The sequence below is a fragment of the Alnus glutinosa genome, chromosome 10 (genome assembly GCF_958979055.1).
Source record: "Alnus glutinosa chromosome 10, dhAlnGlut1.1, whole genome shotgun sequence".
Lineage (NCBI taxonomy): Eukaryota > Viridiplantae > Streptophyta > Magnoliopsida > Fagales > Betulaceae > Alnus > Alnus glutinosa.
Window position 1 is genome coordinate 4,654,311 of NC_084895.1, and position 12,207 is coordinate 4,666,517.

The following is a 12,207-nucleotide window of genomic DNA, read 5'->3' on the forward strand; positions in this document are numbered from 1 at the left end:
TAAATTCTTTTTATTTTATATCACTTCTACCTTTTCCGACTATTACAACTAATTTTTCTTCTTTTACCAAATAAGGTCAATATATATATATCTAATCAACACGTGCATGAAGGTGAGCCTAAGCTATCATCGTGTCTTCTGACCCTTCTCTTCTCAAGAAAAACTTTTTGTCTTCCCGAGATTTTCGTCAACCAGGCCTTCTTCTCCGTTGGGAGAACTACTCCGACGAAATGTCTGAAGCACCATTTACAGCAAGTTGTACACTGCATGCCGTGTGAAATGATGTCCAATCACCATTCAAAATCACCCTCCACCGTTTATTTTCCTCGAACTCCTCCCTCCCACACCATAGCACCGTTCAATATACACTACAGATTTTGCACGTTGGAAAACTCAAACGCTTCCTACAATCCAAAACACTAAGATCATTTTCAACGACGAAAGTTAAAATAGTTATCGAAAAAACACAATTCTCTACTTTAATCACGATTTATCTTATATTCTCTCAAACAGTTCATTCTTTACTTTTTTAAAATATTATTTTTTAATCATTTTTTTTTTTTCTCTCACTCTCCGGTCTCCCCAATCCCAACAGAGCCGAGCGATTACCGGTCGACTTTTGATGCACGTCATCGTGGACTAGTACTGCCTCATCGCCTTCCTCGCCTTTATCATCGTCTCCGCCTTCTACTAGTACTTGGAGGATCGGCGCGTGCGCCTGAAGCTTGTCTCATCCGGGAAGCTGCTGGCACAGATTGAGGCACCTCTGCTGCAGGGAAAGACACCCGAAGGAGGGGGGATGTGGTGGCGAGGATTGGTGGGGCTGTGCTCTTCAAGGTGAACTCGGCCATTGGGTACCTGCTTATGCCAGCGGTTATGTCCTTCAACAGAGGGGTCTTCGTGGCTATGATGCTGGGCCTCGCGGATCTCCTGGATCCATCTCTCCGGTTATGTCTTTCAACAGGGAGGGACAGAGAGGGCCGGAGAGCCACAGAGAGAGAGAGAGAGAAAAAAAAATTAATAAAAAAATGTGTAAACAGATGAACAGTGAATAGCCAATAATGCCTATTTACTGTTCGTGAAGTTAGGAAAAAAAGTTAGAATGGCTATTCTGCTGGAAGAATAAAAAGAGACAAAAATAACTAAATTTAACTTTTTCGTTAAATGTAACTTTTCCAAGATGCTCTAAAGAATCTCTCAAATTCATCCATATGTTGTCTTTAGCATATGGCAATGAGTAAAAATGACACGTGTTATTAAAATAAGTAAGAAACGAAAAACGTATGAAAAATCACATAAAAAGGAACTAAACTGTATTTAATAAAGCATACATCATACATAATATACATGCATATCATATAACTTTATCTTTATTATTTCCGATTCGTAATTAATTGGAACACTTGAGAGGTTATTCTGAGTGTTGATGAAATGTCACTTTATATTATGCTGTACATCTTCCATTCATCTCCGTTTACATGGTTTCCTTTCTTATATTTTTTCTTCTTTTTATTTTTTTTAAAATAAAAAATGAGCCGGAAGCTTTTACTAGACAAAGACGTAAATGGTTTTGTTGATATGTCAGCCTATTTTGCTATTTTGACATTTGAGAGAGAGGATCATCTCAATTCTCAAATCACCTCATTTGGAGTAATATAGAGTTTGTTTGTCAAGGAACAATACATTACAGTACTGTTTATGTACTTTTTTTCTCATTTTTTTTTTAATATTTTTCACTACTAATCAACATCAAAACATTCCCACTTTTTTCACTTTTTTATATTACATAAATAATTTTTTATTACAATTCAAATAAAAAAATTCACTACAATACAAAACTTTTTCACTTTTTTATACAAATTCTTTTTATTTTATATCACATCATCACTTTTTACTAATTTCAAAAACTAACAACCCACTACTCTGTTCTGTTCTGTACATGTCTTTGCCAAACAAACCCATAATTTCACTAAATTCTGATTAATTAATAGATATATTTTATAATTAAAAAAAAAAAAAAATCTACGGCATTTAGATTTATTGGGTTTGTTTGTTAAGCTCAGGGACAATACAGAATAGTGCTGGTCACTATTCACTTTTTTTTTTCTTTTTTTTTCACTTTTTATATCACATCAATAATTTTTTATTACTATTCAAATAAAAAAAATTCACTACAATACAAAATTTTTTCATTTTTTTATACAAATTCTTTTTTATTTTATATCATATCATCATTTTTTACTAATTCCAAAACTAACAACCCACTACTCAGTTATGTTCTTTGCCAAACAAGCCTAGTAGTACAATTTTTAAGGGGTCGGGCGTTGTTGACCGAATAGAATGCTCATACCGTAACTTTTGGTAATTCGACAATGGCATTGCAAAAGCCGTAATGTTTTATAATATAAATTTAACTTTGTCATGAAAAATATTTTAAATATTTACCTAATTAAACAGATAAGAGGGAATTGTGTATATGTATATATATGTTATAAGTATATGTTCATAGGAACTCAATTTTGGATTGTATTGAATACTCATTTAGTGGCAACAAATTATTAAAACAGGGTCGTTAATTTTGATTTTTAAATGTTCATAAATAAAAACTAGTTTATCTAATTAATTCAAATGATGATGAATTCATAACGGAGAAAAAACAAGTAAAATAATATATGTGCTATATATACTTAAAAAAAATCTGTCTTTTTGACATATTAATATGTTATTGCTGCAGTTGGATTTCCCATCTGTACGTCTTACCTTTTTGAATCAAAAAGCTTTGATAAAATCTGAACCAAAAAAATATCAAAAAGCATTCAGAGAATCAGAGTTGAAGTGAAATGTTTTAAAGTGTTTGCATATCATTAAAAGTTGATTAGATCGACTAGCCTTCAACCCACCCAGCCAACCACAATAAACCAGTTTTGCTTCAGCCTTCAGTGACGGTCCTAGCTCACTGCTCAGATGGATGCGTCAACCATAGATTAGCCGGTAGGAATTCGGCTTGCATTAATTAAACGCCTTTTGCCGTGTGAAATGACAGTCATTGCACATCTTGAATTTGCTTGCTTTTTCAACACTTGAACTCATTTTCCGTAAACTTGCAAATATATGTAATATTTTATTAATGCAAGTCCGAACCCTAATTAAAATTGGGTTTTATTTATTTTTTTTTAAAAAAAAAAATTAGTAAGTGCAGGAACTGTGCTTGATTTTTTTTTTTGGTGATCCTAGCTAACCAACTAACAAGGATTAAGCAAAAATAAAAAATATATAAAAAAAAAATTTAGTCTTCTTATATATCACGAAACTTTTTAAAAAATAATGCTGGATCCCTGAACTTTTATTAATTACGTTATTTCTAACATCTTATGTTATGCCATTTATGTCAAATTTAACCAAAAAATAAAAAATAAAAATTTATCACTACTAACACCTGGACACCAATTACCCAAAATGTGCCCTTTTTTAAAGGTTCATTTGTCCAAATTATCCCTAAAAAATAAAAAATAAAAATAAAAAAACCTTGAAATGTGTCCCAAAAAATGGCATTTACTTTTAGCTAAATAGTCCATTGTATCAATCATAAACATCATAATTTTTTTTTTTTTTAAAAAAAAAAATCATAGATTTTAAAATTGCACTTCTTAAAAATGTAAATCCAGACAAATCCTTAGCTTAGTCTACCATTTTAAAAATATTTTTAAGATGAAAATTTTAAAAATATAATTATGCATATAATATTAAAAATACTGTTCCTTATTTGTGGTTTGTTGTACACATGCACATGCACACCATGTATTGTTTCTTTTTCACTCTCAAACTATATCCAGAATGCAAGTTGGGTTTATACCATATTGAAAGTTAACGTTATATCCTATATGTTATCTTGCATGATATCATAACCATGTAATTTTGTATTAATCAACTTATGACTAATACAAAATTACATGGTTATGATATTATGCAAGAACATATTGGATATATATACTATATCATATATGTTATCAGGCCAGTTAGAAAAACAAAAAAAATATGTTATCAGGCCTTCTCGATGGGCAGAACTACTCCAACGAAGAATCATACTCCTTCCAATGAGATACTCCAACGAAATGTCTGAAACTTCATTTACCGCAAGCTGTACACTGCATGCCGTGTGAAATGACAGTCTTGACACGTCTTGAATTGCTTGTTTTTTCAAACACTCGAGATGAGCCTTTTAATTTTTTTTCTTTCAATTAATTTTATTATTATTTTAAATTGACATGCCTTTTAAAATTACTATTTAATCTAAATTTAACTGTAATAAATCTCAACTTGAATAATAATTTTAAAAATCACATTAATTTTTTTTTTAAAATCATAAATTTTAAAATCACATTTTTTAAAAATGCAAATCCAAACAAATCCACAACTAAGTTTATCATTTTCGAAATATTTTTCAAATGAAAATTTTAAAAATATAATTAAACCTATAATAAAATTATAGGTTGAACATGTTATTTATCAAACCTTTTTTAAAAAAAAGTTTTTTTTTTCTTCATTTTTTTCTTCTTTTGGTTATAGCATAATATGATATTTATAGCTAACCTAATTTACAAATTGCTTTATATGGTATAAAAATTAATTCAAAAGTTGGTGTTTTAGAGAAAATAACAACTTACTCTTTAAAGTTAATATTCATCCGTAACTTAACAAAATTCGTTTGGTATAACCATTAAAACAGCTCAAATGTTTGAAATTACGCTTTCCCGTAAACCAACCTAAATGCTTACAATTTAAAAGCTAGATACTACTTTTTTCTTTTTTCTTTTTAAAAAAAGAAAAAGAAAAAGAAGAGAGAGTAGATTTTATATAAATTTGCAGAAAAAACTGAGATTAGAGTGTAAGGGTACAAGATTCCCTACAAACAATACTGTAAATTACTTTTGAAATTCCTTCCATTAATTCATAATCTATGATATGAATGGTAGCTTCGCGGGCAAAACCAACAACTACTAAGGAAGCATCTCTTTTGACATGTACAAAAACTATAAGATTTAAGGGTGTTTAAACTGGATTGGATATCCTCCATAAAAAGACCATAATTGTTGATATAGCACGACATAAGAGGTATTTAATTATTTATATAGCACAACTGTAATATAAATAACGAGAAGTGATATATACACAATAAAAATATACACAACAACAAGACATATAGATGGAACATGCAGGTTATTAATGTTTCACATTTGTGTACGTCGCCACCTCATTGCCTTTCTTGTCGTCTTCCGCCTGCGCCGATGCCACCCAAGTTTCCAACGGCCAACTTTAGGCCGGCGTGTGTGGGTCACATCCCGCCTCCTCCATTCGGCCATCCGCCAGTTCTTGATGTTCTGTGTTTGTATTGCTTATGTTATTATTTTTCCTTTTCTTTTTTTTGAGCTTTTTTGTTGCATCTTTATTTCCATGTTCACCTATTTAGTGGTGTTTGTATCCTTGTGATCTAGTTTTGTGGCATCCGTGTCTGAAACTATTGGGCCCGCATCTCCAAAAGTATTATCCTTACATAATTTCGTTCTTAGTTTTGATTTTGAATTGTACGGCTCGTGTTGTATTTTTTCTTTCTTGTTGTAATTTGTTCTTGTATTTTTTTTTTTTTTTTTAAAAAAGAAAAGTTTGTTGTACAACTACTCACATGAGTGAGACCACTTACTAAGTGGGTCCTACTCATGTGAGTAGGTTGTACACAACCTGTTGTGGAAGAACAAATTTCAAAAAATAAAAAAAATCAACATTTGCGTACGTCCATTGAAGAGCTGGACCTTACTTGAACATGATCTGTTCTATAGCCTCGTACCTCTGGACTTGTTTGATAACCTACGGAACATTACACAATAGTGGTTGGCACTATTCATAATTTTTTATTTTATTTTTACATTTTTTAATAACAATCAACATCAAAACATTTTCACTTTTTATATCACATCAATAATTTTTTATTACTATTCAAATAAAAAAATTCATTACAATACAAATTTTTTTTCACTTTTTTATACAAATTCTTTTTATTTTATATCACATCATTACTTTTTACTAATTTCAAAACTAACAACCCACTACTCTGTTATTTTCTGTTCTTTGCCAAACAAACCCTCTGTGTCCTTGTGTTGTAAAAAGGGAACAAGAGCCTTAGTATCCTATTTTTTTTTAAAAAAATATATATTTTTTTTAAATCGTACTTTTTAAACATTAAATTCAAATCACTCTTAATTTTTTTAAAAATAATTATAATTTTTTAAAATGTAGTTAAACATATAATTTTTTAAAAATAATAATTATAATTTCTGTCAGTCCGCCAAAGGATTCTGACGGCAATCTCACTGCAAACGAAGACTAGGAAAGGACCTTTTAGTCAAGCATGTCTCCTAACAATCACGCTGAACAATCCTAAAAGAGTTATTGTGCGTTTGGGTATTGAATTTTGAGAATTAGAATTGAATTCTAATTCTATTTACAAATATCGAGGTAAAAAATTGTGTTTGGATGTTGAATTTTGAGATTGAAAAATATTATATTTTAATGGTAAAAAATGATTGGAAGTTTAAAAAGTTGTGTATAATGATTGGTATTTTGAAAAGTTGTGTAAAATAATAATTTAAATAATAATAATTTATTATATATTGATTATTTAATTAAAAAATAAATAAATAATTTTTTTTTTTTTAAAAAAAAAATTAAAATTTAAAAAAAAAAAAATGATGCAGGGGTGGCTGCCGGGGGTGGCCGCGCGGCCACCCCTTGTGTTTTTAATTAAGTTTTTTTTTTTTTTTTTATCTTATTTAAATTTGTATTATTTTATTATTTATATGTGGGACCCACGCGCTTTTTGGGAGACAGTTTGTTCTGCGTGTGGGGCCCAGCCAGTACTCAAATTATCAGCTTAAAATTCAAACAAAATTCGGGTCAAATTCGGGTATTCGGGCGGGTGGGCGGGTTTTAGGAAAAATCCGAGTGGAATATTTATTCTACTCGGTTGCCAAACACATCATAAAGGGAGATGATACATGTACAATAAGTGTATCCCCCAATGTGCCTAGGTGGAATCCAGACTATTTTTCTTTTTGCTGAAGACTTACAATATATAAATATATTTTAGGAGAGGGAGAAAATCACTTATAGTCAAAGAATAAGATTACATTGAAGCATTAGCTATTTATATAAACTAATTAGACAATTGATATAAAAGATTAGTTGACTTGGTGCCAAATATGTGTAAACAGAATAATGCTCAATTATTGCTATATAACTGAAATGATGTATTATTGATTAAAGGGTTTTAATTTTTTATGACACGTTATCACGTTGTTTAATAATCGTATACCAATTTAATAAGTAATATTATACTCTATATAAATTAGTTTGTGTTTATAAAAAGTATTCATTTCGAAAATACTCGTAAAAACACATAAAAGATTCGAGGGCTAATTGTGGGATGGGATCAGAGTCATAAATCACGAGTTCGAACTCACTTTAAGCCTCCTGTTGAGGAATATGAAAATGGTTGTCTCGTGCACCACATTCATCCGCATTCGGTCACTCTCTGGTTAGATGGATAAGTAGACTAGGAACAAGTATGGGTGACAACTGTGTTCGCATGTCGAGACATGAAGATTGAGTATATAAGTAAACTTTAACTCAACATATTTAATTAAACGGATCAGATCCTTCAATCTTAAACTACTATATAGGTTAATCTTAACTCAATTCATTTAATTAAATGGATCAGACATCTCGACTCTAATTTACTAATTTCGTATTTAATTTATAACGAATTTGTAGGTCATGTAAAAAATTGTCAAACTCTAAAAACAAGGATAGTTCTACCTTTAAAAAGCATGGTGGCAAGGTTTGTGCTCTCTCTCTCTCTTGTAAATGTAAGGCTGAAGTAAGGAGGTATATCTATTATTATGTCAAAATTTAATTATTTGATTCAGAAATTCGCTGGATAAAAAAGGTTATACACTTATACAATGATGGATCTGTTCGAAGATCTGATCAGGTAAGAATATGTTTGTTAATAAGTCCACAAGCGACAGGAAAAAGGTTGTATGTTTGGGAACAAGTAGAATTTTAATTCTATTTACTATAGTGTTTCGATTTTTTTAAAATAAATTATATTTTATCTTACTTTTTCTAATTTTATCTCAGAAAAGACAAATTATTCAAACACTAGATCATAATTGAATTCAGATTTCAAAAATCCAACACCCAAGCGTAGAATATGCAAAATTCAATCTACTAACATCGAATCACCCAATACGGCATAAATAAAGGTTTGCATAATAATTAAATCCGCCTAACAAAGTTTAAAATGAAACCAGGTGGATGCTGGTAATTACCAATGAGTATCACTATGTTTCTATTTTCAAAAAAAAAAAAAAAAAAAAAAAATATATTTCCTCTAAATTTATAGTATATTAATTAAATGTATTTAAACTAAAAAAAAAAAAAAAAAAAAAGCTCATAAATCATAATTGCCCATCTGGCAATTCATGGAGTTAAAAAGTGGTAAAAAGAAAAGCTTATTACCCACTTGTCCCTCTTTCCCTGCGCATAATCACTTTGTTAATTTTTTGGCTTAGAACATATATTTTATTCCGAAATTCATATATTTTTGGGTTGTGTGTCTTTTGGCGGAATAATGCTTAGCGTCACCTTCTACTTTTAAATTTTTAATAGCATAGGCGTAAACTCACCTTTTTTTTCTTTTTTTTTTTTTTTTTTTTTTTTTTTCTTTTTTTTTTTTAAATACACTTTTGATCTTTGACAATTTATTTTTTAGTCACTGAGTTTCAATTCGCATTACAGATGGTACCTCAATTTTGAAAAAAGACCGAATTGGTACCTCAGTCAAGTTTTCTATCCAAAAAACTAACAGCTTGCTACGTGAGGTTGACACGTGGCACTATATAAAAAAATTAAAAATCTTTTAAAATTAAAAAATTAAAAAAATAAAAAAATAACAAAAATTAAAAAAACAAGAAGGTGGCTAGACCAAAATGGGGGTGGCCCTTGGCCGGTCTGGGTGTAGTTCGGCCACCCCTTGACAAAAAAATAAAATAAAATAAATTCAAGATCGATTTTGGCCCTTGGGGGAGGTTCGGCTACCCCAGATCGGCCAAGGAGCCACCCCATTGTTTTTATTTTATTTTATTTTTTTAATTAATTTTTAGAGATTTTTTATTTTTTATTTTTTTTATATAGTGCCATGTGTCAACTTCAGAGGTTGACACGTGGCAGACCGATAGTTTTTGGGCGAAAAATTTAATTGAGGTACTAATTTGATCTTTTTTCAAAATTGAAATATCATCTGTGATGTGAATTGAAACTTAAAAATTAAAAAATAAAGTTGTCAAAACTTAGGAACCAAAAACATGTTTAACCTATTTTTTTTTTTTTAGAGAAGTCATAAAAAAAAGTAATATTACTCTTAACATATATATATATATATATATGTTACATCGGCTGATTTAAGTGAGTTTTTTATAACACAATATAAAAAGTCACTTAAAATACGTTACTTTTGGCCGATTTCACATTGTGCATAGTAGTATTACTAGAAATAATTGAAAAAAAAAAAATTATTACAACGGATGAGCAACATAGAGTTAATGCAATACTGGAAAATAATAATAATAATAATTTATTTATTTTTTTTAAAAAAAAAGAAGAGGAAAGGACCATAATATATATATATATATATATGAAAAATTATAATTAGCCCTCCAAACAAATAGTCGTTTTGCAAGAAGCCTTACGAACTATATACCAACGCTTGAACTTTGGTCCCTTAAACTATAAAAAAGTTTTAAGAAGATACATTTTGTCAAAATATGCTTATAATACTATTTTCACGTGTTATTTTTTAATTAAAAAATAACTTGTATCAGGAATATTATAGATATATTTGGACAAAATTGGCAGATGCTGTTCTTTCTGAAAGGGTCTCTAGTTTTCCCCGTCGGATTGATTGAATTAAAAAGTTGGGCTTGTTGGGCATGTACTATTTGGTATCGATATTCCTCTCAAAAAAAGAAAATGGTATCGATATGAGCAGTCAATTTGTAGCTTCATAAGTTTCAGTTTTATTTTATTTTATTTATTTTTTTTAGAGAAAAATAAAAAATAAAAATGGTTCATGGTTCTTCTCCAAGTTTGTTGTTGGGCTTAAACTGAAGCCTTTGCATGCAAGTGTGAGAAAAGGGTGTACTGACTTGAAGTCACAGAACAGAGTAGAACATATTGGGCTTTCCTAGACAATTAGGCCCATCCAATTAATGTCTCATGGGCTGCCTCTGGTACATAGTACAAAATCAACAACAATTTACACGTGACCTCGAACAAAGAACACACTCACCACTCAATAAAGAAATATAACTCAGAGATATAGAACAATCACAAAAAAAAAAATAAAATAAAGAAAAAATATAAAAAAGTTATGTGAACTAACAGCTAATTTTAGATTAGCTCTTTGAATTTTCAAGTACACTAATGTAATTTCTCAAAACTATGAAAGTGTGGCAAAAAGTCAACTTTTATCGAAATATTCGTATAATGTCCTTATTCTCTTAAAATCAAAAATAAAAAATGAATAAAGAACTTTTTTTTTTTTTGAAAAAATTTTGAAAAATTATTAATATAAAACTAAGAAGTTAAAGAAATTAAAAAAATTGAAAACTTAAAAAATTAAATTTTTTTAATTAAAAAAGGAAAAAAGTTTAATTCAATTTTTTTTTTTGTAAGAGTGACATATATTATTATTTTATTAGTACTAATGTGGATACTAACATAATCCGTCAAGTATTTTGACGAAATTTGACTATAATGATTAAATTATTATTTTTTTGCCTACCTTGAATACCTTTGAATTATTTTTTATTCCACAGTGAACGATTTGTAATTTAAGCTAACTACATGGATTGATTTTGTATTTATCATTTTTTTTTTTAAAAAAAATAGTTTTGTTATTATTATTATTATTTTTTTTTTTAAAGTTTTTAAGAGAATAGATGTATTATAGAAATATTTCGATAAAAGTGATTTTTTTGGAACACTTTGATAGTTTGATGGGTCACATTAGAATACTTGAAAATTTATGGGGCCATTCTAAAATTGGCTATTAGTTTATGGAGCTTTTTTTTTTTTTTTTTTTTCTTCAAAACAAAAGAATCCTAAAATTTGGAGATAAAAAACTTAAAAAAATAAAATAAAATTGAAGAATTAATTGGGTGGTAAAATTGAAAATTTATGGGGCCATTCTATAGTTATTACGTGGCACATAATGACTTTGTAAACTTTTTTAACGGTAGGGACCATTTTTTTTTTCTTACCTTAGAGAGTGATTAATCATGTTTTAAAACTTAGGGTGTTATTTGTCAAAACCTCATTACAAATTCTTTTATCCCTTTATTTTTTTAAGAAAAAAATAAAAAAAATTTACCTCATATTTTGGGGGCAATATGAGAAATGAGTTTTTCTCTTCTTTAAAATAATTAATTCTCTTACAAACATATGAGTACCACGTGTATATGAATAATATCGTAGCATTTTTAAACTTTAATCATAAAATAAGAACATAACACGTGGTAACACACATATATAACGAAACTTTATAGCATGGATAAAATAATAATCATGAAAACGTTTTCATAACTTGGATAAAAGCATAATTAACCTTTTATCAAAGCATAACATAAAACATGTACGGAAAAAGGGTAAGAAATATCACTTACCTCATATGAGAATCAACTCCTAAGAATTTGAGTCACAAGTCACAAGACCCAACATATTGGCATTATAAAAAGAGATATGCTATCTTACGTTTTTAAGAATTGATTGGTACATAAATATGTTGTATAATTTGTGTATAACACAAGATATATGAAGTGGAGTCCATGTGAGCAGGTCCCACTCAGGAACGGAGGGAGGGGGCTCGCAGGCCATGACCCCCCCTCCCTCACCAATTTCTTAAAAAAAAAAATTTATAAGGTGGAATTTTTTTTTTTTCTAAAAAATTAAAAAATATAAGGTAAAAAAAAAAAATTTAGCCTACTGACCCCTACCATTTTTTTTTTTTTTTGTCACTAGCCTCTGCCCATAAGAACTTCTGACTCCGTCCTTGTCCCCTGGTCCCATTCACATGGGTCTCATCCCATGTGTTTG